Genomic DNA, 27,988 nt, shown 5'->3' with positions numbered 1-27,988 from the left:
CATTTTGTTACCATTACAGTAGTTTAAAAGGGTTAAGGAAGCATCTTTGTCACAACAGAAAGGTAGTTTGAAAATTGGGCTGGCAGGGGTAGCGACATAATAACAAAACAAAAAAAGGAAAGGAGCCAACAGCACCTTTTTTTTAAGTTTTTTAATTACTGCATTTTGTTACCATTACAGTAGTTTAAAAGGATTAAGGAAGCATCTTTGTCACAACAGAAAGGTAGTTTGAAAATTGGGCTGGCAGGGGTAGCGACATAATAACAAAACAAAAAAGAAAGGAAAGGAGCCAACAGCACCCGGGTTTCCCAGGCGGTCACCCATCCAAGTACTAACCGGGCCCAATGATGCTTAACTTCGGTGATCGGACGAGAACCGGTGTATTCATCATGGTATGGCCGTTGGCACTCGTGCAAGGTAGGAGCACGGCAGAATTCGCATTCGGCTTCTCTCCCAACACACAAAATGTTAGTTTTCCGCCGCATTTGACGAAAGCACTTCCTTCTGCAACAGCCAGTTCCTCGAGGACGGCGCGGGGGGCGCGCCCGGCGTCCCAGCGAGCGACGGCCGAATTAGCGGGCGTACCGCCGCGTGTGTGAGACGCACTGTTGCTCGTTGCACCTCCTGTCATTCGCTGGGCGCGTGCAGCCTTCGACACTAGCGGAGGACGCATCTTGTCCGTGGTGTCCAGCGGAGGGCCTGTGCGGGGTGTGGCAGTGTCGTGCTGGAGGGCGCCACTGGTAGCGATGTGGGCTTCCTCGCCTCGCCTCACACCAGGTGTCTGCGTAGTTTGCACTGCATTCGCGCCATTCCTATCCCTGTCCCCGTCCCGACTTGTCCCGACTTTGCTCGACTGCCGCTCGCTGCCGCTCGGGTCGTGGTCCATATGACAGCGCAAGCACGACAAACGTCTGCGGGACGAGACGTGACGAGACGACTAAGGAATAAATTCGTGATTACAAATCAAATTTGGAACTTTACACAAAAATAGGCGGTGACGTATTTCAGAAATCAACTGCCGATTCGTACTGTTTTGTCGTTTTCAAAGTCTTCTTGGCAAACTTGGTTAGCACATTCTCCCTCAAACTGAGTTAATTACTGCATTTTCGCACCATTACAGTAGTTTAAAAGGCTTAAGGAAGCATCTTTGTCACAACAGAAAGGTAGTTTGAAAATTGGGCTGGCAGGGGTAGCGACATAATAACAAAACAAAAAAAGGAAAGGAGCCAACAGCACCTTTTTTTTAAGTTTTTTAATTACTGCATTTTGTTACCATTACAGTAGTTTAAAAGGGTTAAGGAAGCATCTTTGTCACAACAGAAAGGTAGTTTGAAAATTGGGCTGGCAGGGGTAGCGACATAATAACAAAACAAAAAAAGGAAAGGAGCCAACAGCACCTTTTTTTTAAGTTTTTTAATTACTGCATTTTGTTACCATTACAGTAGTTTAAAAGGATTAAGGAAGCATCTTTGTCACAACAGAAAGGTAGTTTGAAAATTGGGCTGGCAGGGGTAGCGACATAATAACAAAACAAAAAAGAAAGGAAAGGAGCCAACAGCACCCGGGTTTCCCAGGCGGTCACCCATCCAAGTACTAACCGGGCCCAATGATGCTTAACTTCGGTGATCGGACGAGAACCGGTGTATTCATCATGGTATGGCCGTTGGCACTCGTGCAAGGTAGGAGCACGGCAGAATTCGCATTCGGCTTCTCTCCCAACACACAAAATGTTAGTTTTCCGCCGCATTTGACGAAAGCACTTCCTTCTGCAACAGCCAGTTCCTCGAGGACGGCGCGGGGGGCGCGCCCGGCGTCCCAGCGAGCGACGGCCGAATTAGCGGGCGTACCGCCGCGTGTGTGAGACGCACTGTTGCTCGTTGCACCTCCTGTCATTCGCTGGGCGCGTGCAGCCTTCGACACTAGCGGAGGACGCATCTTGTCCGTGGTGTCCAGCGGAGGGCCTGTGCGGGGTGTGGCAGTGTCGTGCTGGAGGGCGCCACTGGTAGCGATGTGGGCTTCCTCGCCTCGCCTCACACCAGGTGTCTGCGTAGTTTGCACTGCATTCGCGCCATTCCTATCCCTGTCCCCGTCCCGACTTGTCCCGACTTTGCTCGACTGCCGCTCGCTGCCGCTCGGGTCGTGGTCCATATGACAGCGCAAGCACGACAAACGTCTGCGGGACGAGACGTGACGAGACGACTAAGGAATAAATTCGTGATTACAAATCAAATTTGGAACTTTACACAAAAATAGGCGGTGACGTATTTCAGAAATCAACTGCCGATTCGTACTGTTTTGTCGTTTTCAAAGTCTTCTTGGCAAACTTGGTTAGCACATTCTCCCTCAAACTGAGTTAATTACTGCATTTTCGCACCATTACAGTAGTTTAAAAGGCTTAAGGAAGCATCTTTGTCACAACAGAAAGGTAGTTTGAAAATTGGGCTGGCAGGGGTAGCGACATAATAACAAAACAAAAAAAGGAAAGGAGCCAACAGCACCTTTTTTTTAAGTTTTTTAATTACTGCATTTTGTTACCATTACAGTAGTTTAAAAGGGTTAAGGAAGCATCTTTGTCACAACAGAAAGGTAGTTTGAAAATTGGGCTGGCAGGGGTAGCGACATAATAACAAAACAAAAAAGAAAGGAAAGGAGCCAACAGCACCCGGGTTTCCCAGGCGGTCACCCATCCAAGTACTAACCGGGCCCAATGATGCTTAACTTCGGTGATCGGACGAGAACCGGTGTATTCATCATGGTATGGCCGTTGGCACTCGTGCAAGGTAGGAGCACGGCAGAATTCGCATTCGGCTTCTCTCCCAACACACAAAATGTTAGTTTTCCGCCGCATTTGACGAAAGCACTTCCTTCTGCAACAGCCAGTTCCTCGAGGACGGCGCGGGGGGCGCGCCCGGCGTCCCAGCGAGCGACGGCCGAATTAGCGGGCGTACCGCCGCGTGTGTGAGACGCACTGTTGCTCGTTGCACCTCCTGTCATTCGCTGGGCGCGTGCAGCCTTCGACACTAGCGGAGGACGCATCTTGTCCGTGGTGTCCAGCGGAGGGCCTGTGCGGGGTGTGGCAGTGTCGTGCTGGAGGGCGCCACTGGTAGCGATGTGGGCTTCCTCGCCTCGCCTCACACCAGGTGTCTGCGTAGTTTGCACTGCATTCGCGCCATTCCTATCCCTGTCCCCGTCCCGACTTGTCCCGACTTTGCTCGACTGCCGCTCGCTGCCGCTCGGGTCGTGGTCCATATGACAGCGCAAGCACGACAAACGTCTGCGGGACGAGACGTGACGAGACGACTAAGGAATAAATTCGTGATTACAAATCAAATTTGGAACTTTACACAAAAATAGGCGGTGACGTATTTCAGAAATCAACTGCCGATTCGTACTGTTTTGTCGTTTTCAAAGTCTTCTTGGCAAACTTGGTTAGCACATTCTCCCTCAAACTGAGTTAATTACTGCATTTTCGCACCATTACAGTAGTTTAAAAGGCTTAAGGAAGCATCTTTGTCACAACAGAAAGGTAGTTTGAAAATTGGGCTGGCAGGGGTAGCGACATAATAACAAAACAAAAAAAGGAAAGGAGCCAACAGCACCTTTTTTTTAAGTTTTTTAATTACTGCATTTTGTTACCATTACAGTAGTTTAAAAGGGTTAAGGAAGCATCTTTGTCACAACAGAAAGGTAGTTTGAAAATTGGGCTGGCAGGGGTAGCGACATAATAACAAAACAAAAAAGAAAGGAAAGGAGCCAACAGCACCCGGGTTTCCCAGGCGGTCACCCATCCAAGTACTAACCGGGCCCAATGATGCTTAACTTCGGTGATCGGACGAGAACCGGTGTATTCATCATGGTATGGCCGTTGGCACTCGTGCAAGGTAGGAGCACGGCAGAATTCGCATTCGGCTTCTCTCCCAACACACAAAATGTTAGTTTTCCGCCGCATTTGACGAAAGCACTTCCTTCTGCAACAGCCAGTTCCTCGAGGACGGCGCGGGGGGCGCGCCCGGCGTCCCAGCGAGCGACGGCCGAATTAGCGGGCGTACCGCCGCGTGTGTGAGACGCACTGTTGCTCGTTGCACCTCCTGTCATTCGCTGGGCGCGTGCAGCCTTCGACACTAGCGGAGGACGCATCTTGTCCGTGGTGTCCAGCGGAGGGCCTGTGCGGGGTGTGGCAGTGTCGTGCTGGAGGGCGCCACTGGTAGCGATGTGGGCTTCCTCGCCTCGCCTCACACCAGGTGTCTGCGTAGTTTGCACTGCATTCGCGCCATTCCTATCCCTGTCCCCGTCCCGACTTGTCCCGACTTTGCTCGACTGCCGCTCGCTGCCGCTCGGGTCGTGGTCCATATGACAGCGCAAGCACGACAAACGTCTGCGGGACGAGACGTGACGAGACGACTAAGGAATAAATTCGTGATTACAAATCAAATTTGGAACTTTACACAAAAATAGGCGGTGACGTATTTCAGAAATCAACTGCCGATTCGTACTGTTTTGTCGTTTTCAAAGTCTTCTTGGCAAACTTGGTTAGCACATTCTCCCTCAAACTGAGTTAATTACTGCATTTTCGCACCATTACAGTAGTTTAAAAGGCTTAAGGAAGCATCTTTGTCACAACAGAAAGGTAGTTTGAAAATTGGGCTGGCAGGGGTAGCGACATAATAACAAAACAAAAAAAGGAAAGGAGCCAACAGCACCTTTTTTTTAAGTTTTTTAATTACTGCATTTTGTTACCATTACAGTAGTTTAAAAGGGTTAAGGAAGCATCTTTGTCACAACAGAAAGGTAGTTTGAAAATTGGGCTGGCAGGGGTAGCGACATAATAACAAAACAAAAAAAGGAAAGGAGCCAACAGCACCTTTTTTTTAAGTTTTTTAATTACTGCATTTTGTTACCATTACAGTAGTTTAAAAGGGTTAAGGAAGCATCTTTGTCACAACAGAAAGGTAGTTTGAAAATTGGGCTGGCAGGGGTAGCGACATAATAACAAAACAAAAAAAGGAAAGGAGCCAACAGCACCTTTTTTTTAAGTTTTTTAATTACTGCATTTTGTTACCATTACAGTAGTTTAAAAGGGTTAAGGAAGCATCTTTGTCACAACAGAAAGGTAGTTTGAAAATTGGGCTGGCAGGGGTAGCGACATAATAACAAAACAAAAAAGAAAGGAAAGGAGCCAACAGCACCCGGGTTTCCCAGGCGGTCACCCATCCAAGTACTAACCGGGCCAAATGATGCTTAACTTCGGTGATCGGACGAGAACCGGTGTATTCATCATGGTATGGCCGTTGGCACTCGTGCAAGGTAGGAGCACGGCAGAATTCGCGTTCGGCTTCTCTCCCAACACGCAAAATGTTAGTTTTCCGCCGCATTTGACGAAAGCACTTCCTTCTGCAACAGCCAGTTCCTCGAGGACGGCGCGGGGGGCGCGCCCGGCGTCCCAGCGAGCGACGGCCGAATTAGCGGGCGTACCGCCGCGTGTGTGAGACGCACTGTTGCTCGTTGCACCTCCTGTCATTCGCTGGGCGCGTGCAGCCTTCGACACTAGCGGAGGACGCATCTTGTCCGTGGTGTCCAGCGGAGGGCCTGTGCGGGGTGTGGCAGTGTCGTGCTGGAGGGCGCCACTGGTAGCGATGTGGGCTTCCTCGCCTCGCCTCACACCAGGTGTCTGCGTAGTTTGCACTGCATTCGCGCCATTCCTATCCCTGTCCCCGTCCCGACTTGTCCCGACTTTGCTCGACTGCCGCTCGCTGCCGCTCGGGTCGTGGTCCATATGACAGCGCAAGCACGACAAACGTCTGCGGGACGAGACGTGACGAGACGACTAAGGAATAAATTCATGATTACAAATCAAATTTGGAACTTTACACAAAAATAGGCGGTGACGTATTTCAGAAATCAACTGCCGATTCGTACTGTTTTGTCGTTTTCAAAGTCTTCTTGGCAAACTTGGTTAGCACATTCTCCCTCAAACTGAGTTAATTACTGCATTTTCGCACCATTACAGTAGTTTAAAAGGCTTAAGGAAGCATCTTTGTCACAACAGAAAGGTAGTTTGAAAATTGGGCTGGCAGGGGTAGCGACATAATAACAAAACAAAAAAAGGAAAGGAGCCAACAGCACCTTTTTTTTAAGTTTTTTAATTACTGCATTTTGTTACCATTACAGTAGTTTAAAAGGGTTAAGGAAGCATCTTTGTCACAACAGAAAGGTAGTTTGAAAATTGGGCTGGCAGGGGTAGCGACATAATAACAAAACAAAAAAAGGAAAGGAGCCAACAGCACCTTTTTTTTAAGTTTTTTAATTACTGCATTTTGTTACCATTACAGTAGTTTAAAAGGGTTAAGGAAGCATCTTTGTCACAACAGAAAGGTAGTTTGAAAATTGGGCTGGCAGGGGTAGCGACATAATAACAAAACAAAAAAAGGAAAGGAGCCAACAGCACCTTTTTTTTAAGTTTTTTAATTACTGCATTTTGTTACCATTACAGTAGTTTAAAAGGGTTAAGGAAGCATCTTTGTCACAACAGAAAGGTAGTTTGAAAATTGGGCTGGCAGGGGTAGCGACATAATAACAAAACAAAAAAGAAAGGAAAGGAGCCAACAGCACCCGGGTTTCCCAGGCGGTCACCCATCCAAGTACTAACCGGGCCAAATGATGCTTAACTTCGGTGATCGGACGAGAACCGGTGTATTCATCATGGTATGGCCGTTGGCACTCGTGCAAGGTAGGAGCACGGCAGAATTCGCGTTCGGCTTCTCTCCCAACACGCAAAATGTTAGTTTTCCGCCGCATTTGACGAAAGCACTTCCTTCTGCAACAGCCAGTTCCTCGAGGACGGCGCGGGGGGCGCGCCCGGCGTCCCAGCGAGCGACGGCCGAATTAGCGGGCGTACCGCCGCGTGTGTGAGACGCACTGTTGCTCGTTGCACCTCCTGTCATTCGCTGGGCGCGTGCAGCCTTCGACACTAGCGGAGGACGCATCTTGTCCGTGGTGTCCAGCGGAGGGCCTGTGCGGGGTGTGGCAGTGTCGTGCTGGAGGGCGCCACTGGTAGCGATGTGGGCTTCCTCGCCTCGCCTCACACCAGGTGTCTGCGTAGTTTGCACTGCATTCGCGCCATTCCTATCCCTGTCCCCGTCCCGACTTGTCCCGACTTTGCTCGACTGCCGCTCGCTGCCGCTCGGGTCGTGGTCCATATGACAGCGCAAGCACGACAAACGTCTGCGGGACGAGACGTGACGAGACGACTAAGGAATAAATTCGTGATTACAAATCAAATTTGGAACTTTACACAAAAATAGGCGGTGACGTATTTCAGAAATCAACTGCCGATTCGTACTGTTTTGTCGTTTTCAAAGTCTTCTTGGCAAACTTGGTTAGCACATTCTCCCTCAAACTGAGTTAATTACTGCATTTTCGCACCATTACAGTAGTTTAAAAGGCTTAAGGAAGCATCTTTGTCACAACAGAAAGGTAGTTTGAAAATTGGGCTGGCAGGGGTAGCGACATAATAACAAAACAAAAAAAGGAAAGGAGCCAACAGCACCTTTTTTTTAAGTTTTTTAATTACTGCATTTTGTTACCATTACAGTAGTTTAAAAGGGTTAAGGAAGCATCTTTGTCACAACAGAAAGGTAGTTTGAAAATTGGGCTGGCAGGGGTAGCGACATAATAACAAAACAAAAAAAGGAAAGGAGCCAACAGCACCTTTTTTTTAAGTTTTTTAATTACTGCATTTTGTTACCATTACAGTAGTTTAAAAGGATTAAGGAAGCATCTTTGTCACAACAGAAAGGTAGTTTGAAAATTGGGCTGGCAGGGGTAGCGACATAATAACAAAACAAAAAAGAAAGGAAAGGAGCCAACAGCACCCGGGTTTCCCAGGCGGTCACCCATCCAAGTACTAACCGGGCCCAATGATGCTTAACTTCGGTGATCGGACGAGAACCGGTGTATTCATCATGGTATGGCCGTTGGCACTCGTGCAAGGTAGGAGCACGGCAGAATTCGCATTCGGCTTCTCTCCCAACACACAAAATGTTAGTTTTCCGCCGCATTTGACGAAAGCACTTCCTTCTGCAACAGCCAGTTCCTCGAGGACGGCGCGGGGGGCGCGCCCGGCGTCCCAGCGAGCGACGGCCGAATTAGCGGGCGTACCGCCGCGTGTGTGAGACGCACTGTTGCTCGTTGCACCTCCTGTCATTCGCTGGGCGCGTGCAGCCTTCGACACTAGCGGAGGACGCATCTTGTCCGTGGTGTCCAGCGGAGGGCCTGTGCGGGGTGTGGCAGTGTCGTGCTGGAGGGCGCCACTGGTAGCGATGTGGGCTTCCTCGCCTCGCCTCACACCAGGTGTCTGCGTAGTTTGCACTGCATTCGCGCCATTCCTATCCCTGTCCCCGTCCCGACTTGTCCCGACTTTGCTCGACTGCCGCTCGCTGCCGCTCGGGTCGTGGTCCATATGACAGCGCAAGCACGACAAACGTCTGCGGGACGAGATGTGACGAGACGACTAAGGAATAAATTCGTGATTACAAATCAAATTTGGAACTTTACACAAAAATAGGCGGTGACGTATTTCAGAAATCAACTGCCGATTCGTACTGTTTTGTCGTTTTCAAAGTCTTCTTGGCAAACTTGGTTAGCACATTCTCCCTCAAACTGAGTTAATTACTGCATTTTCGCACCATTACAGTAGTTTAAAAGGCTTAAGGAAGCATCTTTGTCACAACAGAAAGGTAGTTTGAAAATTGGGCTGGCAGGGGTAGCGACATAATAACAAAACAAAAAAAGGAAAGGAGCCAACAGCACCTTTTTTTTAAGTTTTTTAATTACTGCATTTTGTTACCATTACAGTAGTTTAAAAGGGTTAAGGAAGCATCTTTGTCACAACAGAAAGGTAGTTTGAAAATTGGGCTGGCAGGGGTAGCGACATAATAACAAAACAAAAAAGAAAGGAAAGGAGCCAACAGCACCCGGGTTTCCCAGGCGGTCACCCATCCAAGTACTAACCGGGCCCAATGATGCTTAACTTCGGTGATCGGACGAGAACCGGTGTATTCATCATGGTATGGCCGTTGGCACTCGTGCAAGGTAGGAGCACGGCAGAATTCGCATTCGGCTTCTCTCCCAACACACAAAATGTTAGTTTTCCGCCGCATTTGACGAAAGCACTTCCTTCTGCAACAGCCAGTTCCTCGAGGACGGCGCGGGGGGCGCGCCCGGCGTCCCAGCGAGCGACGGCCGAATTAGCGGGCGTACCGCCGCGTGTGTGAGACGCACTGTTGCTCGTTGCACCTCCTGTCATTCGCTGGGCGCGTGCAGCCTTCGACACTAGCGGAGGACGCATCTTGTCCGTGGTGTCCAGCGGAGGGCCTGTGCGGGGTGTGGCAGTGTCGTGCTGGAGGGCGCCACTGGTAGCGATGTGGGCTTCCTCGCCTCGCCTCACACCAGGTGTCTGCGTAGTTTGCACTGCATTCGCGCCATTCCTATCCCTGTCCCCGTCCCGACTTGTCCCGACTTTGCTCGACTGCCGCTCGCTGCCGCTCGGGTCGTGGTCCATATGACAGCGCAAGCACGACAAACGTCTGCGGGACGAGACGTGACGAGACGACTAAGGAATAAATTCGTGATTACAAATCAAATTTGGAACTTTACACAAAAATAGGCGGTGACGTATTTCAGAAATCAACTGCCGATTCGTACTGTTTTGTCGTTTTCAAAGTCTTCTTGGCAAACTTGGTTAGCACATTCTCCCTCAAACTGAGTTAATTACTGCATTTTCGCACCATTACAGTAGTTTAAAAGGCTTAAGGAAGCATCTTTGTCACAACAGAAAGGTAGTTTGAAAATTGGGCTGGCAGGGGTAGCGACATAATAACAAAACAAAAAAAGGAAAGGAGCCAACAGCACCTTTTTTTTAAGTTTTTTAATTACTGCATTTTGTTACCATTACAGTAGTTTAAAAGGGTTAAGGAAGCATCTTTGTCACAACAGAAAGGTAGTTTGAAAATTGGGCTGGCAGGGGTAGCGACATAATAACAAAACAAAAAAAGGAAAGGAGCCAACAGCACCTTTTTTTTAAGTTTTTTAATTACTGCATTTTGTTACCATTACAGTAGTTTAAAAGGGTTAAGGAAGCATCTTTGTCACAACAGAAAGGTAGTTTGAAAATTGGGCTGGCAGGGGTAGCGACATAATAACAAAACAAAAAAAGGAAAGGAGCCAACAGCACCTTTTTTTTAAGTTTTTTAATTACTGCATTTTGTTACCATTACAGTAGTTTAAAAGGGTTAAGGAAGCATCTTTGTCACAACAGAAAGGTAGTTTGAAAATTGGGCTGGCAGGGGTAGCGACATAATAACAAAACAAAAAAGAAAGGAAAGGAGCCAACAGCACCCGGGTTTCCCAGGCGGTCACCCATCCAAGTACTAACCGGGCCAAATGATGCTTAACTTCGGTGATCGGACGAGAACCGGTGTATTCATCATGGTATGGCCGTTGGCACTCGTGCAAGGTAGGAGCACGGCAGAATTCGCGTTCGGCTTCTCTCCCAACACGCAAAATGTTAGTTTTCCGCCGCATTTGACGAAAGCACTTCCTTCTGCAACAGCCAGTTCTCGAGGACGGCGCGGGGGGCGCGCCCGGCGTCCCAGCGAGCGACGGCCGAATTAGCGGGCGTACCGCCGCGTGTGTGAGACGCACTGTTGCTCGTTGCACCTCCTGTCATTCGCTGGGCGCGTGCAGCCTTCGACACTAGCGGAGGACGCATCTTGTCCGTGGTGTCCAGCGGAGGGCCTGTGCGGGGTGTGGCAGTGTCGTGCTGGAGGGCGCCACTGGTAGCGATGTGGGCTTCCTCGCCTCGCCTCACACCAGGTGTCTGCGTAGTTTGCACTGCATTCGCGCCATTCCTATCCCTGTCCCCGTCCCGACTTGTCCCGACTTTGCTCGACTGCCGCTCGCTGCCGCTCGGGTCGTGGTCCATATGACAGCGCAAGCACGACAAACGTCTGCGGGACGAGACGTGACGAGACGACTAAGGAATAAATTCATGATTACAAATCAAATTTGGAACTTTACACAAAAATAGGCGGTGACGTATTTCAGAAATCAACTGCCGATTCGTACTGTTTTGTCGTTTTCAAAGTCTTCTTGGCAAACTTGGTTAGCACATTCTCCCTCAAACTGAGTTAATTACTGCATTTTCGCACCATTACAGTAGTTTAAAAGGCTTAAGGAAGCATCTTTGTCACAACAGAAAGGTAGTTTGAAAATTGGGCTGGCAGGGGTAGCGACATAATAACAAAACAAAAAAAGGAAAGGAGCCAACAGCACCTTTTTTTTAAGTTTTTTAATTACTGCATTTTGTTACCATTACAGTAGTTTAAAAGGGTTAAGGAAGCATCTTTGTCACAACAGAAAGGTAGTTTGAAAATTGGGCTGGCAGGGGTAGCGACATAATAACAAAACAAAAAAAGGAAAGGAGCCAACAGCACCTTTTTTTTAAGTTTTTTAATTACTGCATTTTGTTACCATTACAGTAGTTTAAAAGGGTTAAGGAAGCATCTTTGTCACAACAGAAAGGTAGTTTGAAAATTGGGCTGGCAGGGGTAGCGACATAATAACAAAACAAAAAAAGGAAAGGAGCCAACAGCACCTTTTTTTTAAGTTTTTTAATTACTGCATTTTGTTACCATTACAGTAGTTTAAAAGGGTTAAGGAAGCATCTTTGTCACAACAGAAAGGTAGTTTGAAAATTGGGCTGGCAGGGGTAGCGACATAATAACAAAACAAAAAAGAAAGGAAAGGAGCCAACAGCACCCGGGTTTCCCAGGCGGTCACCCATCCAAGTACTAACCGGGCCAAATGATGCTTAACTTCGGTGATCGGACGAGAACCGGTGTATTCATCATGGTATGGCCGTTGGCACTCGTGCAAGGTAGGAGCACGGCAGAATTCGCGTTCGGCTTCTCTCCCAACACGCAAAATGTTAGTTTTCCGCCGCATTTGACGAAAGCACTTCCTTCTGCAACAGCCAGTTCCTCGAGGACGGCGCGGGGGGCGCGCCCGGCGTCCCAGCGAGCGACGGCCGAATTAGCGGGCGTACCGCCGCGTGTGTGAGACGCACTGTTGCTCGTTGCACCTCCTGTCATTCGCTGGGCGCGTGCAGCCTTCGACACTAGCGGAGGACGCATCTTGTCCGTGGTGTCCAGCGGAGGGCCTGTGCGGGGTGTGGCAGTGTCGTGCTGGAGGGCGCCACTGGTAGCGATGTGGGCTTCCTCGCCTCGCCTCACACCAGGTGTCTGCGTAGTTTGCACTGCATTCGCGCCATTCCTATCCCTGTCCCCGTCCCGACTTGTCCCGACTTTGCTCGACTGCCGCTCGCTGCCGCTCGGGTCGTGGTCCATATGACAGCGCAAGCACGACAAACGTCTGCGGGACGAGACGTGACGAGACGACTAAGGAATAAATTCGTGATTACAAATCAAATTTGGAACTTTACACAAAAATAGGCGGTGACGTATTTCAGAAATCAACTGCCGATTCGTACTGTTTTGTCGTTTTCAAAGTCTTCTTGGCAAACTTGGTTAGCACATTCTCCCTCAAACTGAGTTAATTACTGCATTTTCGCACCATTACAGTAGTTTAAAAGGCTTAAGGAAGCATCTTTGTCACAACAGAAAGGTAGTTTGAAAATTGGGCTGGCAGGGGTAGCGACATAATAACAAAACAAAAAAAGGAAAGGAGCCAACAGCACCTTTTTTTTAAGTTTTTTAATTACTGCATTTTGTTACCATTACAGTAGTTTAAAAGGGTTAAGGAAGCATCTTTGTCACAACAGAAAGGTAGTTTGAAAATTGGGCTGGCAGGGGTAGCGACATAATAACAAAACAAAAAAAGGAAAGGAGCCAACAGCACCTTTTTTTTAAGTTTTTTAATTACTGCATTTTGTTACCATTACAGTAGTTTAAAAGGATTAAGGAAGCATCTTTGTCACAACAGAAAGGTAGTTTGAAAATTGGGCTGGCAGGGGTAGCGACATAATAACAAAACAAAAAAGAAAGGAAAGGAGCCAACAGCACCCGGGTTTCCCAGGCGGTCACCCATCCAAGTACTAACCGGGCCCAATGATGCTTAACTTCGGTGATCGGACGAGAACCGGTGTATTCATCATGGTATGGCCGTTGGCACTCGTGCAAGGTAGGAGCACGGCAGAATTCGCATTCGGCTTCTCTCCCAACACACAAAATGTTAGTTTTCCGCCGCATTTGACGAAAGCACTTCCTTCTGCAACAGCCAGTTCCTCGAGGACGGCGCGGGGGGCGCGCCCGGCGTCCCAGCGAGCGACGGCCGAATTAGCGGGCGTACCGCCGCGTGTGTGAGACGCACTGTTGCTCGTTGCACCTCCTGTCATTCGCTGGGCGCGTGCAGCCTTCGACACTAGCGGAGGACGCATCTTGTCCGTGGTGTCCAGCGGAGGGCCTGTGCGGGGTGTGGCAGTGTCGTGCTGGAGGGCGCCACTGGTAGCGATGTGGGCTTCCTCGCCTCGCCTCACACCAGGTGTCTGCGTAGTTTGCACTGCATTCGCGCCATTCCTATCCCTGTCCCCGTCCCGACTTGTCCCGACTTTGCTCGACTGCCGCTCGCTGCCGCTCGGGTCGTGGTCCATATGACAGCGCAAGCACGACAAACGTCTGCGGGACGAGACGTGACGAGACGACTAAGGAATAAATTCGTGATTACAAATCAAATTTGGAACTTTACACAAAAATAGGCGGTGACGTATTTCAGAAATCAACTGCCGATTCGTACTGTTTTGTCGTTTTCAAAGTCTTCTTGGCAAACTTGGTTAGCACATTCTCCCTCAAACTGAGTTAATTACTGCATTTTCGCACCATTACAGTAGTTTAAAAGGCTTAAGGAAGCATCTTTGTCACAACAGAAAGGTAGTTTGAAAATTGGGCTGGCAGGGGTAGCGACATAATAACAAAACAAAAAAAGGAAAGGAGCCAACAGCACCTTTTTTTTAAGTTTTTTAATTACTGCATTTTGTTACCATTACAGTAGTTTAAAAGGGTTAAGGAAGCATCTTTGTCACAACAGAAAGGTAGTTTGAAAATTGGGCTGGCAGGGGTAGCGACATAATAACAAAACAAAAAAGAAAGGAAAGGAGCCAACAGCACCCGGGTTTCCCAGGCGGTCACCCATCCAAGTACTAACCGGGCCCAATGATGCTTAACTTCGGTGATCGGACGAGAACCGGTGTATTCATCATGGTATGGCCGTTGGCACTCGTGCAAGGTAGGAGCACGGCAGAATTCGCATTCGGCTTCTCTCCCAACACACAAAATGTTAGTTTTCCGCCGCATTTGACGAAAGCACTTCCTTCTGCAACAGCCAGTTCCTCGAGGACGGCGCGGGGGGCGCGCCCGGCGTCCCAGCGAGCGACGGCCGAATTAGCGGGCGTACCGCCGCGTGTGTGAGACGCACTGTTGCTCGTTGCACCTCCTGTCATTCGCTGGGCGCGTGCAGCCTTCGACACTAGCGGAGGACGCATCTTGTCCGTGGTGTCCAGCGGAGGGCCTGTGCGGGGTGTGGCAGTGTCGTGCTGGAGGGCGCCACTGGTAGCGATGTGGGCTTCCTCGCCTCGCCTCACACCAGGTGTCTGCGTAGTTTGCACTGCATTCGCGCCATTCCTATCCCTGTCCCCGTCCCGACTTGTCCCGACTTTGCTCGACTGCCGCTCGCTGCCGCTCGGGTCGTGGTCCATATGACAGCGCAAGCACGACAAACGTCTGCGGGACGAGACGTGACGAGACGACTAAGGAATAAATTCGTGATTACAAATCAAATTTGGAACTTTACACAAAAATAGGCGGTGACGTATTTCAGAAATCAACTGCCGATTCGTACTGTTTTGTCGTTTTCAAAGTCTTCTTGGCAAACTTGGTTAGCACATTCTCCCTCAAACTGAGTTAATTACTGCATTTTCGCACCATTACAGTAGTTTAAAAGGCTTAAGGAAGCATCTTTGTCACAACAGAAAGGTAGTTTGAAAATTGGGCTGGCAGGGGTAGCGACATAATAACAAAACAAAAAAAGGAAAGGAGCCAACAGCACCTTTTTTTTAAGTTTTTTAATTACTGCATTTTGTTACCATTACAGTAGTTTAAAAGGGTTAAGGAAGCATCTTTGTCACAACAGAAAGGTAGTTTGAAAATTGGGCTGGCAGGGGTAGCGACATAATAACAAAACAAAAAAGAAAGGAAAGGAGCCAACAGCACCCGGGTTTCCCAGGCGGTCACCCATCCAAGTACTAACCGGGCCCAATGATGCTTAACTTCGGTGATCGGACGAGAACCGGTGTATTCATCATGGTATGGCCGTTGGCACTCGTGCAAGGTAGGAGCACGGCAGAATTCGCATTCGGCTTCTCTCCCAACACACAAAATGTTAGTTTTCCGCCGCATTTGACGAAAGCACTTCCTTCTGCAACAGCCAGTTCCTCGAGGACGGCGCGGGGGGCGCGCCCGGCGTCCCAGCGAGCGACGGCCGAATTAGCGGGCGTACCGCCGCGTGTGTGAGACGCACTGTTGCTCGTTGCACCTCCTGTCATTCGCTGGGCGCGTGCAGCCTTCGACACTAGCGGAGGACGCATCTTGTCCGTGGTGTCCAGCGGAGGGCCTGTGCGGGGTGTGGCAGTGTCGTGCTGGAGGGCGCCACTGGTAGCGATGTGGGCTTCCTCGCCTCGCCTCACACCAGGTGTCTGCGTAGTTTGCACTGCATTCGCGCCATTCCTATCCCTGTCCCCGTCCCGACTTGTCCCGACTTTGCTCGACTGCCGCTCGCTGCCGCTCGGGTCGTGGTCCATATGACAGCGCAAGCACGACAAACGTCTGCGGGACGAGACGTGACGAGACGACTAAGGAATAAATTCGTGATTACAAATCAAATTTGGAACTTTACACAAAAATAGGCGGTGACGTATTTCAGAAATCAACTGCCGATTCGTACTGTTTTGTCGTTTTCAAAGTCTTCTTGGCAAACTTGGTTAGCACATTCTCCCTCAAACTGAGTTAATTACTGCATTTTCGCACCATTACAGTAGTTTAAAAGGCTTAAGGAAGCATCTTTGTCACAACAGAAAGGTAGTTTGAAAATTGGGCTGGCAGGGGTAGCGACATAATAACAAAACAAAAAAAGGAAAGGAGCCAACAGCACCTTTTTTTTAAGTTTTTTAATTACTGCATTTTGTTACCATTACAGTAGTTTAAAAGGGTTAAGGAAGCATCTTTGTCACAACAGAAAGGTAGTTTGAAAATTGGGCTGGCAGGGGTAGCGACATAATAACAAAACAAAAAAGAAAGGAAAGGAGCCAACAGCACCCGGGTTTCCCAGGCGGTCACCCATCCAAGTACTAACCGGGCCCAATGATGCTTAACTTCGGTGATCGGACGAGAACCGGTGTATTCATCATGGTATGGCCGTTGGCACTCGTGCAAGGTAGGAGCACGGCAGAATTCGCATTCGGCTTCTCTCCCAACACACAAAATGTTAGTTTTCCGCCGCATTTGACGAAAGCACTTCCTTCTGCAACAGCCAGTTCCTCGAGGACGGCGCGGGGGGCGCGCCCGGCGTCCCAGCGAGCGACGGCCGAATTAGCGGGCGTACCGCCGCGTGTGTGAGACGCACTGTTGCTCGTTGCACCTCCTGTCATTCGCTGGGCGCGTGCAGCCTTCGACACTAGCGGAGGACGCATCTTGTCCGTGGTGTCCAGCGGAGGGCCTGTGCGGGGTGTGGCAGTGTCGTGCTGGAGGGCGCCACTGGTAGCGATGTGGGCTTCCTCGCCTCGCCTCACACCAGGTGTCTGCGTAGTTTGCACTGCATTCGCGCCATTCCTATCCCTGTCCCCGTCCCGACTTGTCCCGACTTTGCTCGACTGCCGCTCGCTGCCGCTCGGGTCGTGGTCCATATGACAGCGCAAGCACGACAAACGTCTGCGGGACGAGACGTGACGAGACGACTAAGGAATAAATTCGTGATTACAAATCAAATTTGGAACTTTACACAAAAATAGGCGGTGACGTATTTCAGAAATCAACTGCCGATTCGTACTGTTTTGTCGTTTTCAAAGTCTTCTTGGCAAACTTGGTTAGCACATTCTCCCTCAAACTGAGTTAATTACTGCATTTTCGCACCATTACAGTAGTTTAAAAGGCTTAAGGAAGCATCTTTGTCACAACAGAAAGGTAGTTTGAAAATTGGGCTGGCAGGGGTAGCGACATAATAACAAAACAAAAAAAGGAAAGGAGCCAACAGCACCTTTTTTTTAAGTTTTTTAATTACTGCATTTTGTTACCATTACAGTAGTTTAAAAGGGTTAAGGAAGCATCTTTGTCACAACAGAAAGGTAGTTTGAAAATTGGGCTGGCAGGGGTAGCGACATAATAACAAAACAAAAAAAGGAAAGGAGCCAACAGCACCTTTTTTTTAAGTTTTTTAATTACTGCATTTTGTTACCATTACAGTAGTTTAAAAGGGTTAAGGAAGCATCTTTGTCACAACAGAAAGGTAGTTTGAAAATTGGGCTGGCAGGGGTAGCGACATAATAACAAAACAAAAAAAGGAAAGGAGCCAACAGCACCTTTTTTTTAAGTTTTTTAATTACTGCATTTTGTTACCATTACAGTAGTTTAAAAGGGTTAAGGAAGCATCTTTGTCACAACAGAAAGGTAGTTTGAAAATTGGGCTGGCAGGGGTAGCGACATAATAACAAAACAAAAAAGAAAGGAAAGGAGCCAACAGCACCCGGGTTTCCCAGGCGGTCACCCATCCAAGTACTAACCGGGCCCAATGATGCTTAACTTCGGTGATCGGACGAGAACCGGTGTATTCATCATGGTATGGCCGTTGGCACTCGTGCAAGGTAGGAGCACGGCAGAATTCGCATTCGGCTTCTCTCCCAACACACAAAATGTTAGTTTTCCGCCGCATTTGACGAAAGCACTTCCTTCTGCAACAGCCAGTTCCTCGAGGACGGCGCGGGGGGCGCGCCCGGCGTCCCAGCGAGCGACGGCCGAATTAGCGGGCGTACCGCCGCGTGTGTGAGACGCACTGTTGCTCGTTGCACCTCCTGTCATTCGCTGGGCGCGTGCAGCCTTCGACACTAGCGGAGGACGCATCTTGTCCGTGGTGTCCAGCGGAGGGCCTGTGCGGGGTGTGGCAGTGTCGTGCTGGAGGGCGCCACTGGTAGCGATGTGGGCTTCCTCGCCTCGCCTCACACCAGGTGTCTGCGTAGTTTGCACTGCATTCGCGCCATTCCTATCCCTGTCCCCGTCCCGACTTGTCCCGACTTTGCTCGACTGCCGCTCGCTGCCGCTCGGGTCGTGGTCCATATGACAGCGCAAGCACGACAAACGTCTGCGGGACGAGACGTGACGAGACGACTAAGGAATAAATTCGTGATTACAAATCAAATTTGGAACTTTACACAAAAATAGGCGGTGACGTATTTCAGAAATCAACTGCCGATTCGTACTGTTTTGTCGTTTTCAAAGTCTTCTTGGCAAACTTGGTTAGCACATTCTCCCTCAAACTGAGTTAATTACTGCATTTTCGCACCATTACAGTAGTTTAAAAGGCTTAAGGAAGCATCTTTGTCACAACAGAAAGGTAGTTTGAAAATTGGGCTGGCAGGGGTAGCGACATAATAACAAAACAAAAAAAGGAAAGGAGCCAACAGCACCTTTTTTTTAAGTTTTTTAATTACTGCATTTTGTTACCATTACAGTAGTTTAAAAGGGTTAAGGAAGCATCTTTGTCACAACAGAAAGGTAGTTTGAAAATTGGGCTGGCAGGGGTAGCGACATAATAACAAAACAAAAAAGAAAGGAAAGGAGCCAACAGCACCCGGGTTTCCCAGGCGGTCACCCATCCAAGTACTAACCGGGCCCAATGATGCTTAACTTCGGTGATCGGACGAGAACCGGTGTATTCATCATGGTATGGCCGTTGGCACTCGTGCAAGGTAGGAGCACGGCAGAATTCGCATTCGGCTTCTCTCCCAACACACAAAATGTTAGTTTTCCGCCGCATTTGACGAAAGCACTTCCTTCTGCAACAGCCAGTTCCTCGAGGACGGCGCGGGGGGCGCGCCCGGCGTCCCAGCGAGCGACGGCCGAATTAGCGGGCGTACCGCCGCGTGTGTGAGACGCACTGTTGCTCGTTGCACCTCCTGTCATTCGCTGGGCGCGTGCAGCCTTCGACACTAGCGGAGGACGCATCTTGTCCGTGGTGTCCAGCGGAGGGCCTGTGCGGGGTGTGGCAGTGTCGTGCTGGAGGGCGCCACTGGTAGCGATGTGGGCTTCCTCGCCTCGCCTCACACCAGGTGTCTGCGTAGTTTGCACTGCATTCGCGCCATTCCTATCCCTGTCCCCGTCCCGACTTGTCCCGACTTTGCTCGACTGCCGCTCGCTGCCGCTCGGGTCGTGGTCCATATGACAGCGCAAGCACGACAAACGTCTGCGGGACGAGACGTGACGAGACGACTAAGGAATAAATTCGTGATTACAAATCAAATTTGGAACTTTACACAAAAATAGGCGGTGACGTATTTCAGAAATCAACTGCCGATTCGTACTGTTTTGTCGTTTTCAAAGTCTTCTTGGCAAACTTGGTTAGCACATTCTCCCTCAAACTGAGTTAATTACTGCATTTTCGCACCATTACAGTAGTTTAAAAGGCTTAAGGAAGCATCTTTGTCACAACAGAAAGGTAGTTTGAAAATTGGGCTGGCAGGGGTAGCGACATAATAACAAAACAAAAAAAGGAAAGGAGCCAACAGCACCTTTTTTTTAAGTTTTTTAATTACTGCATTTTGTTACCATTACAGTAGTTTAAAAGGGTTAAGGAAGCATCTTTGTCACAACAGAAAGGTAGTTTGAAAATTGGGCTGGCAGGGGTAGCGACATAATAACAAAACAAAAAAAGGAAAGGAGCCAACAGCACCTTTTTTTTAAGTTTTTTAATTACTGCATTTTGTTACCATTACAGTAGTTTAAAAGGGTTAAGGAAGCATCTTTGTCACAACAGAAAGGTAGTTTGAAAATTGGGCTGGCAGGGGTAGCGACATAATAACAAAACAAAAAAAGGAAAGGAGCCAACAGCACCTTTTTTTTAAGTTTTTTAATTACTGCATTTTGTTACCATTACAGTAGTTTAAAAGGGTTAAGGAAGCATCTTTGTCACAACAGAAAGGTAGTTTGAAAATTGGGCTGGCAGGGGTAGCGACATAATAACAAAACAAAAAAGAAAGGAAAGGAGCCAACAGCACCCGGGTTTCCCAGGCGGTCACCCATCCAAGTACTAACCGGGCCCAATGATGCTTAACTTCGGTGATCGGACGAGAACCGGTGTATTCATCATGGTATGGCCGTTGGCACTCGTGCAAGGTAGGAGCACGGCAGAATTCGCATTCGGCTTCTCTCCCAACACACAAAATGTTAGTTTTCCGCCGCATTTGACGAAAGCACTTCCTTCTGCAACAGCCAGTTCCTCGAGGACGGCGCGGGGGGCGCGCCCGGCGTCCCAGCGAGCGACGGCCGAATTAGCGGGCGTACCGCCGCGTGTGTGAGACGCACTGTTGCTCGTTGCACCTCCTGTCATTCGCTGGGCGCGTGCAGCCTTCGACACTAGCGGAGGACGCATCTTGTCCGTGGTGTCCAGCGGAGGGCCTGTGCGGGGTGTGGCAGTGTCGTGCTGGAGGGCGCCACTGGTAGCGATGTGGGCTTCCTCGCCTCGCCTCACACCAGGTGTCTGCGTAGTTTGCACTGCATTCGCGCCATTCCTATCCCTGTCCCCGTCCCGACTTGTCCCGACTTTGCTCGACTGCCGCTCGCTGCCGCTCGGGTCGTGGTCCATATGACAGCGCAAGCACGACAAACGTCTGCGGGACGAGACGTGACGAGACGACTAAGGAATAAATTCGTGATTACAAATCAAATTTGGAACTTTACACAAAAATAGGCGGTGACGTATTTCAGAAATCAACTGCCGATTCGTACTGTTTTGTCGTTTTCAAAGTCTTCTTGGCAAACTTGGTTAGCACATTCTCCCTCAAACTGAGTTAATTACTGCATTTTCGCACCATTACAGTAGTTTAAAAGGCTTAAGGAAGCATCTTTGTCACAACAGAAAGGTAGTTTGAAAATTGGGCTGGCAGGGGTAGCGACATAATAACAAAACAAAAAAAGGAAAGGAGCCAACAGCACCTTTTTTTTAAGTTTTTTAATTACTGCATTTTGTTACCATTACAGTAGTTTAAAAGGGTTAAGGAAGCATCTTTGTCACAACAGAAAGGTAGTTTGAAAATTGGGCTGGCAGGGGTAGCGACATAATAACAAAACAAAAAAGAAAGGAAAGGAGCCAACAGCACCCGGGTTTCCCAGGCGGTCACCCATCCAAGTACTAACCGGGCCCAATGATGCTTAACTTCGGTGATCGGACGAGAACCGGTGTATTCATCATTTTTTTTTTTTTTTTTTTACCGGTGTATTCACCATTTTTTTTTTTTTTTTTTTTTCTTTTTTTTTTTTTTTTTTTCAATGATGCTTAACTTCGGTGATCGGGCGAGAACCGGTGTATTCATCATTTTTTTTTTTTGTATTCATCATTTTTTTTTTTTTTATTATTTTTTACCGGTGTATTCACCATTTTTGTTTTTTTTTATTACCGGTGTATTCATTTATTTTTTTTTTTTTTTCGGAACAAAAGGGAAATGGGCCTCCAATGGATGAAAAACGAAAACGTGAGAATATCTCCCAGAATACGCAAAAATAAAGAAATAAAAAACGGCTTCACGCCGTAACAACCGGCGGTGACGACGGTCCAAAGGGAACACAAAACATACAAGAGCAACCAAGACTATACAGCCACCGAAAAAGAATAATCAGTGCGAGACACCATAAGGGAAAACTCCATTCACTGTGCAAACGAGAAAAAACCGGTAAACACCGGCACCCAAGCCGAACGAGAAAGAACGAGACGTGGCACCAACAAAAACACACTTAAGCACACGGCGGGGTGTAATTACCGTGTACGGGGATCGTTGAAGCCGGAAAAACTATGAGGAAAGCGCACACCACGAATTTTTATTTTTTTAATTTTTTTTTTTTTTTTGTTGATTGTTTTTTTAGTTTTTTGTTTGTTTTTTTTTTTTTTTAGCAACAGAAAACATCGCTGCTTGTGTTGTCTCCAAACCACTGTGAAGTTCTACAGCGACAGAAATTAAAAATGAGTGGAGCACAAGCACGAGGCAAAAGATGATAACGTCACTATTAAAAACACTGACTATCACTGCCACGAAAACTAAAATCAAACATTATTCAAGAAAGTCGTTTCAAACTCAAATCCGCAATACAAAAGTGCATAAATGTAACAAGGACTGCCACTAAAAGGCCAGAACTAAAAAAAAAACATGAAGCAACGAGCTCATCCCGTTGCGTACGAGAGTGAACGGTACAGTGTGCCACAAAAGGAAACGTAAGCATTCAATCAAACATCACTCGACACTGTGAGCGAATGTTTACAAAACGTAGGCGCACTAGATGAACTAAAAGTTATGTCCTCATTTGGTGTGTTTTTTTTTTTGGCAATGATAATCTCAAAAACAACGGAACAATTCAAGCCCCAATCGGCTTGAAACTAACGGAAAGAAAACCAAAAAGCTCGGGACAGAACTAGAAGACAAGCCACGAAAGTACTCAGCGTGGAAAGAAAAATGTTATATATAGATACATATATAGATGAATGTACATAAACAAAAGTATTAATATATACGTTATTTACGTATGGGCCGCCAATATTGCGTGAGCGTCCCGGCGGCCAATAAACACAGGCGAATTTTGGTATAACCAGATACGTAGACACACACACACACACACACACACACACACACACAACACAAACACAAACATTGAGAAAGGCTCAATTCACTTTATTTATCTGACGAAAAATTGCGTCGACATGCTGCATAAGTTACACTCTAAGATTCTGGTACAGAAGAAAAACAGTCCTGCGCATCAAATTAGTGACGTATTAGGAATCCGTTTAAGTCATGTATCCAAGTATCGTTTTACGTTCCATAGAAATACAAATCAAATATTTAGAAAAAAGACATTGTTTGGGAAAACAATGGTGTCATCACAGCAGTTTATCAAAAGCATAATTTAGAGCAATTGTTAAAAAATTGGCAAAAGTCTGAGTATAGTCATTCCGGGAGTGAATAAGACGATGCTGCGCAGACAGATATTCAAGATAGAGAAAATCATCCGCCAGCTGCAATTGCAGGAGAGCATATACAGTATGTGCAGTGAGCCACGTAGTAGCCGCACGTTTCGTGGCCGGATAAGGTCGAAAATCCGGAATCAGCGCGACGTCCACTGAGAAGCTGGCAGGACTCGTGCGATTGACCAGGGCAAGAAGCTTAACGGCGATGGTCCAAATCGACGCCGATCGCGGACACGAAAATCGGTGTTCGAGTGTGTCGTCGCAGGGGCAATAATCACACAAGCCAGACGGCCGCAAATGAATGCGACACATCTTGTCGTTCGTGGGGAAGGCTCGATTCACGACCTTATACCACAAACTACTAACGTCCGGCGGCAAGTAAGGGGCGTGGATGTTGGCCCACACTGTCCGCCACGCCGATTCAGGAAAACGCAATTCCATCTTATTGCTAGCAGGCCGCCCCCGCAAAGCGGAATACACGCCCCGCGCTGATCTCGTCCGAGGATCGAGGTCGTCAGCACCGAGATAACTCTTGTGCAAGAAAAAGTCCCGAACATAACGCAGGCGGTATGGGATCCCGGTCGGATCGAGTGGAGCCAGCTCAGAGGAGGGACGATAAACACGGAACAAAAGAGTCGTGAGATGCGAGGCATTCTTCTCAATCGTGACACAAGTTCTATTAATCAGTAAAGCAGATGCTTTGGTCACGAAGTGGATCAGGCCAAGCCCACCTCGGTCACGCGGCAAAGTACACGTGAGATAAGCCACTTTAAAAACATCCCCCCGCCACAGAAACCAATAGACCGCTTGCGTTATGGCACGTCCTAGTTCTATCGGGACGTGAAATAGTTGGGCTAAGTACCAGGCCTTGCTGAGTAAGAACGAATTGATCAGCGCGACCCTCTGTGTTAGCGCCAAGGTGCGAGTGGCACTCAAGTGAGCCATCGCGCGTATACCATACAGAACAAGACGCCAATTGGAAGCCGCCGTCTGCAAAAGATTAGGTCGAAATCGGACGCCCAAAATTTTATGCTCACGAGTGACCGTAAACCACGGGCGCGAGAAACCGCGTGAAAACGCATGAATCGGTAGAAAGACGGTTTTACGAGGATTAATTTTCGCGCCCGATGCAAGTTCGTATGTGTTTAGAATGGCACGAATAACGTCGAAATCAGAGACCGAGGACACCAACAAACCAAGATCATCGGCATATGCACTGCACACGTATTTGGTACCGCCAAGACGCAAACCCTGACAAGAAGATGCCAATTTCCGCAACAGAGGGTCCAAAGAAATCGCAAATAACGCCATTGATAAAGGGCATCCTTGTTTCACTGAGCATCGTACAGGAACAGGCTCCGAAAAACATCCATTAATGCAAACTCGTGATGACGACGCCGTAAACAAATTAAAGAGCATGTTGATAAAGGTCGCTCCGAAACCAAATTGTTGCAACACCCGCCGTAGATATTGGTGGCCCACCCTATCGAACGCCATAGCAAAATCGATTGACAAAATGCCCAAAGGGTGTCTGTGCGTCGTCGCATACGCAATTGCGTCGCGATACGTCAACACAGCGTCGTAAATCGTGCGTTGTGGCACAGCACAGAATTGGTACTCACTAACCACTTTGCGCATGATCACTTTCAAACGAAGCGCTACACATTTCGTAAATAATTTGTAGTCACCGTTGAGGAGAGTGAGGGGACGTAAGTCACACATTTTACGATTAGTCGGTGTCTTTGGAGCTAGGGTCACTACGCCTTCCAAAAAAGATGGAGGAAGCGACACACCATTTAAGATTTCATTATACATAGTGGTCAGTACAGGACCAAAGAAACACCAAAAGTGAAGATAGAATTCCGGCGGGAAGCCGTCAGCGCCGGGCGATTTGTTCTTCGCACACTGTTTGAGCACGTCACGCACTTCCTCGACAGTGAACGGTTCAGTAAGGTGGAGACGATCGGTGACTGTGAGAACCCGCGGAACGTCAGCAAGGAGATCAGAGACGGCGACATCGTCACTGTCTTTAGCACTAAAAAGATCGACAAAGTGCCGGTGTGCCTCAGCAACAATCTCCGACTGAGTGCTGACGCGCACGCCATCAGCTGTTTCCAGTTCTGTGACGTAACGGCGCGCCGCCCGACGGCGCTCCCGCAAGTAATGAAACAAGGAAGGCGCTTCGTCGTCAAAGGAACCAGGAGCCTGACTCCGCACAACACCACCTTTCAGCGACTTCGTCTTCAGGGCCAAAAGACGGGTTTTAATTTGCCGAATCTGCGCCCACCTGAGACCCGGAGTGTTCGGCTGTAGGCGGATCGCGTCATTGAGACAAGTTTCATAAAACTGCATAGTGGACCTCTCCCAATGAGCAAGCTGTCGACTAAATTCACAGATAGCTTTACGGAGCGCTGGCTTCACGTATTCCACCCACCACGATAGAACAGTGGGATACACGGCACGATATTTCGCAGCCTGCTGCCACACACGAGAAACAACCGGTTCAAAACCAGGATGCGACAAATGACAAACATTAAACTTCCACATAGTCCGCATACGGGGTTTTGTGGCGAGCAAAGAACGGAAGCGACAAACATATGCACAGTGGTCCGAAAAGAGAACGGGATGCACCTTAGACTCGATAACACAACCCTTTTTGTCACCAGAAATATAAATGCGATCGATCCGGCTCCGACCGGTCACGTAATAATAAGTAAACCCCGGTTCGGCGGGATACAAATGACGCCAGGTATCGACCAATTTCATTTCCGTGACAAGCGTTTGGAGTTCTAAACATTTGTAGGGCCGTGGCTCCTGGTCTCTATCAGCCAACACACAATTAAAATCACCACCCAACACTATTGGCAGGTGGGTGCCAGAAAGAAGATGACAAATATCTCTGCTATAAAACACGCGACGCTGCAGCTTCCCCTCAGCACCGGAAGGTGCGTACACGTTCACGTATCGGATGTTGTTGACCGTACAGGCCACCCCACGCCCGTTAGGTATCGTAGCAACGTCCGTGTAAGCAATGCCGGCCCTAACTAACAACGCAGTGCCACAGTTACATTCCGGATCAAAGTTAAACAACACCTGATAGCCGGGAACAAATTGTAAAAGATCGGACACAACTTCTTGCAAAAAGACTACGTCGGCAGCGACAAAACGTAAAAAGTCCACCAAGCTCAAGTACTTAGCACGCGACGCCAAACGGTTGAGATTTACGGTAGCGACAACAGATGGAAGGTGCGCTACCATACACGAAAGAAACAAACAAAGAAGCTAGACGGTAGTGAAAGTACCGTCAGCCTCCTCCACATCCTCTCCCCAGTCATACGGTTGCGCGTGCGAAGACGCACCCGCAACATCCGTGAGCGTGGGCGCACCGGAACTTCCCACCGACATAGGTACGTCGTGCGTGGGAGGGACCGACGCGAGATCTTGTGAAGACGGACGCGCGCGGGGCTCAGGAGGCTCCTCGGCTTTTCGCTTTTGCGAGGAATGGACCGGAATAGGCGCAGGATCGACATCGGTATCCATTGCACCGCCCGTTGCCCCAGAATGTAACACACCCTGCAAATGGCGGACCATTTCCTGCCGGCGTTCGTCCGCACGCGCGTGCTGACTACCGGCCACCGAATGCTGCTGACGGCGCCCAGAAGGGGCAGCCGGCCGAGCGTCAGGAACGACACGCTGCGCGGTTTTTTGAGACGCCTTCGGCTGTAACTTTGAAGGCGTCGAACGCGGAGAGGGTTTACGTTCCGGAGACGGGCTACGCTCCCTGCCAGAAGAGGACCGTTGCGATAAAAACACAGAAGTGCTTACACTACGTGCCCGATCAACAGAGCCGCGACGCCGGGAAGCAGTGTCGCGCCGCGACCTAGGCTTTTGCGGTGCAGGAGCCTTTGGTGGAGCACAAGCAGCTACAGGAGCAGGAACCGATTCCGGAGGAAGCACAACGGGGGCAGTACGCTGATGGACAGGTTCTGAGACCGATGTGTCAGACACTTTTGGGGACGACATAAAGACGCGTTCAACAGGGATGGATTCGGACGGGTCGGAGTGTATATGTGCGACATTATGAGAGACATCAGGTGGAACAATGTCCATCACGACAACGTCGGAGGGCACCGGGTTCGCCACGATATCAGAAGCAACAACCGGAGCGGGTTCGGCACTCGTCTCTGTCGACGCGGACGGAAAGTCCGACCGTGTAACAAGAGCAACATCAACAGCAACAGGCGAAGGCACGACCGACACGACCGAACCGACCGAACCGACCGAACCGACTTCAACAACAGGGACGACAGACGTTATGTCCATTGCAACAGCGGTGTCAGCACGGCGGGCAGGCGAAGGGGGTGCACCTAATGCAACTGCCGCCCACGTTGTCTGTGCGTCACCGTCATCGCCAAGTGGCAACTGCACCGGACGCCTACGGCGCGGACAATGTTGTCTAAAGTGGTCCGTAGCGTTACAATATGAACAAGTTTGTGGTTGTCCACTGTATGTAATGAAGGCACGATGACCGGCCATATACAAAAATGACGGAACATGCTTTCTCACTATCATTCGAACGCTACGAATACCATTTTCCACTTGAAAAGGGTACGCAGCCGACCACTTCTCTTTTACAACCGACAACACAGTGCCGTAGGGGCCAAGACAACGTGAGATGGTCTCGTTTTTGACCTCAAAGGGAAGG

General features: G+C 48.9%; 17 non-coding genes and 1 pseudogene across 17 annotated transcripts; all 18 read right to left on the bottom strand.

Moving 5' to 3' along the window:
- Positions 1-287: 287 nt before the first annotated feature.
- LOC124597329 lies at positions 288-406 on the bottom strand. The gene has a single exon (XR_006978499.1). It is a non-coding gene; the product is annotated as a 5S ribosomal RNA (ribosomal RNA).
- A 1,143-nt stretch (positions 407-1,549) lies between these two features.
- On the bottom strand, positions 1,550-1,668 carry LOC124597317. Its single transcript, XR_006978488.1, has one exon. It is a non-coding gene; the product is annotated as a 5S ribosomal RNA (ribosomal RNA).
- Positions 1,669-2,650: 982 nt separating this feature from the next.
- Positions 2,651-2,769, bottom strand: LOC124597305. Its single transcript, XR_006978477.1, has one exon. It is a non-coding gene; the product is annotated as a 5S ribosomal RNA (ribosomal RNA).
- A 982-nt stretch (positions 2,770-3,751) lies between these two features.
- LOC124597292 lies at positions 3,752-3,870 on the bottom strand. The gene has a single exon (XR_006978466.1). It is a non-coding gene; the product is annotated as a 5S ribosomal RNA (ribosomal RNA).
- Positions 3,871-5,174: 1,304 nt separating this feature from the next.
- On the bottom strand, positions 5,175-5,293 carry LOC124597348. The gene has a single exon (XR_006978517.1). It is a non-coding gene; the product is annotated as a 5S ribosomal RNA (ribosomal RNA).
- Positions 5,294-6,597: 1,304 nt separating this feature from the next.
- On the bottom strand, positions 6,598-6,716 carry LOC124597347. Its single transcript, XR_006978516.1, has one exon. It is a non-coding gene; the product is annotated as a 5S ribosomal RNA (ribosomal RNA).
- A 1,143-nt stretch (positions 6,717-7,859) lies between these two features.
- LOC124597281 lies at positions 7,860-7,978 on the bottom strand. Its single transcript, XR_006978455.1, has one exon. It is a non-coding gene; the product is annotated as a 5S ribosomal RNA (ribosomal RNA).
- Positions 7,979-8,960: 982 nt separating this feature from the next.
- Positions 8,961-9,079, bottom strand: LOC124597269. Its single transcript, XR_006978444.1, has one exon. It is a non-coding gene; the product is annotated as a 5S ribosomal RNA (ribosomal RNA).
- A 1,304-nt stretch (positions 9,080-10,383) lies between these two features.
- LOC124597346 lies at positions 10,384-10,502 on the bottom strand. The gene has a single exon (XR_006978515.1). It is a non-coding gene; the product is annotated as a 5S ribosomal RNA (ribosomal RNA).
- A 1,303-nt stretch (positions 10,503-11,805) lies between these two features.
- On the bottom strand, positions 11,806-11,924 carry LOC124597345. The gene has a single exon (XR_006978514.1). It is a non-coding gene; the product is annotated as a 5S ribosomal RNA (ribosomal RNA).
- Positions 11,925-13,067: 1,143 nt separating this feature from the next.
- On the bottom strand, positions 13,068-13,186 carry LOC124597151. Its single transcript, XR_006978433.1, has one exon. It is a non-coding gene; the product is annotated as a 5S ribosomal RNA (ribosomal RNA).
- A 982-nt stretch (positions 13,187-14,168) lies between these two features.
- Positions 14,169-14,287, bottom strand: LOC124597033. The gene has a single exon (XR_006978422.1). It is a non-coding gene; the product is annotated as a 5S ribosomal RNA (ribosomal RNA).
- A 982-nt stretch (positions 14,288-15,269) lies between these two features.
- On the bottom strand, positions 15,270-15,388 carry LOC124596914. Its single transcript, XR_006978411.1, has one exon. It is a non-coding gene; the product is annotated as a 5S ribosomal RNA (ribosomal RNA).
- Positions 15,389-16,370: 982 nt separating this feature from the next.
- LOC124596794 lies at positions 16,371-16,489 on the bottom strand. The gene has a single exon (XR_006978400.1). It is a non-coding gene; the product is annotated as a 5S ribosomal RNA (ribosomal RNA).
- A 1,304-nt stretch (positions 16,490-17,793) lies between these two features.
- Positions 17,794-17,912, bottom strand: LOC124597692. Its single transcript, XR_006978562.1, has one exon. It is a non-coding gene; the product is annotated as a 5S ribosomal RNA (ribosomal RNA).
- Positions 17,913-18,894: 982 nt separating this feature from the next.
- Positions 18,895-19,013, bottom strand: LOC124597573. The gene has a single exon (XR_006978551.1). It is a non-coding gene; the product is annotated as a 5S ribosomal RNA (ribosomal RNA).
- A 1,304-nt stretch (positions 19,014-20,317) lies between these two features.
- Positions 20,318-20,436, bottom strand: LOC124597452. Its single transcript, XR_006978537.1, has one exon. It is a non-coding gene; the product is annotated as a 5S ribosomal RNA (ribosomal RNA).
- Positions 20,437-21,418: 982 nt separating this feature from the next.
- Positions 21,419-21,537, bottom strand: LOC124597733 (annotated as a pseudogene).
- Positions 21,538-27,988: the final 6,451 nt, after the last annotated feature.

The sequence above is a fragment of the Schistocerca americana genome, chromosome 2 (genome assembly GCF_021461395.2).
Source record: "Schistocerca americana isolate TAMUIC-IGC-003095 chromosome 2, iqSchAmer2.1, whole genome shotgun sequence".
NCBI lineage: Eukaryota > Metazoa > Arthropoda > Insecta > Orthoptera > Acrididae > Schistocerca > Schistocerca americana.
Note: the sequence above shows the minus strand (reverse complement) of the source record. Positions and strands in the feature narration are given on the sequence as shown.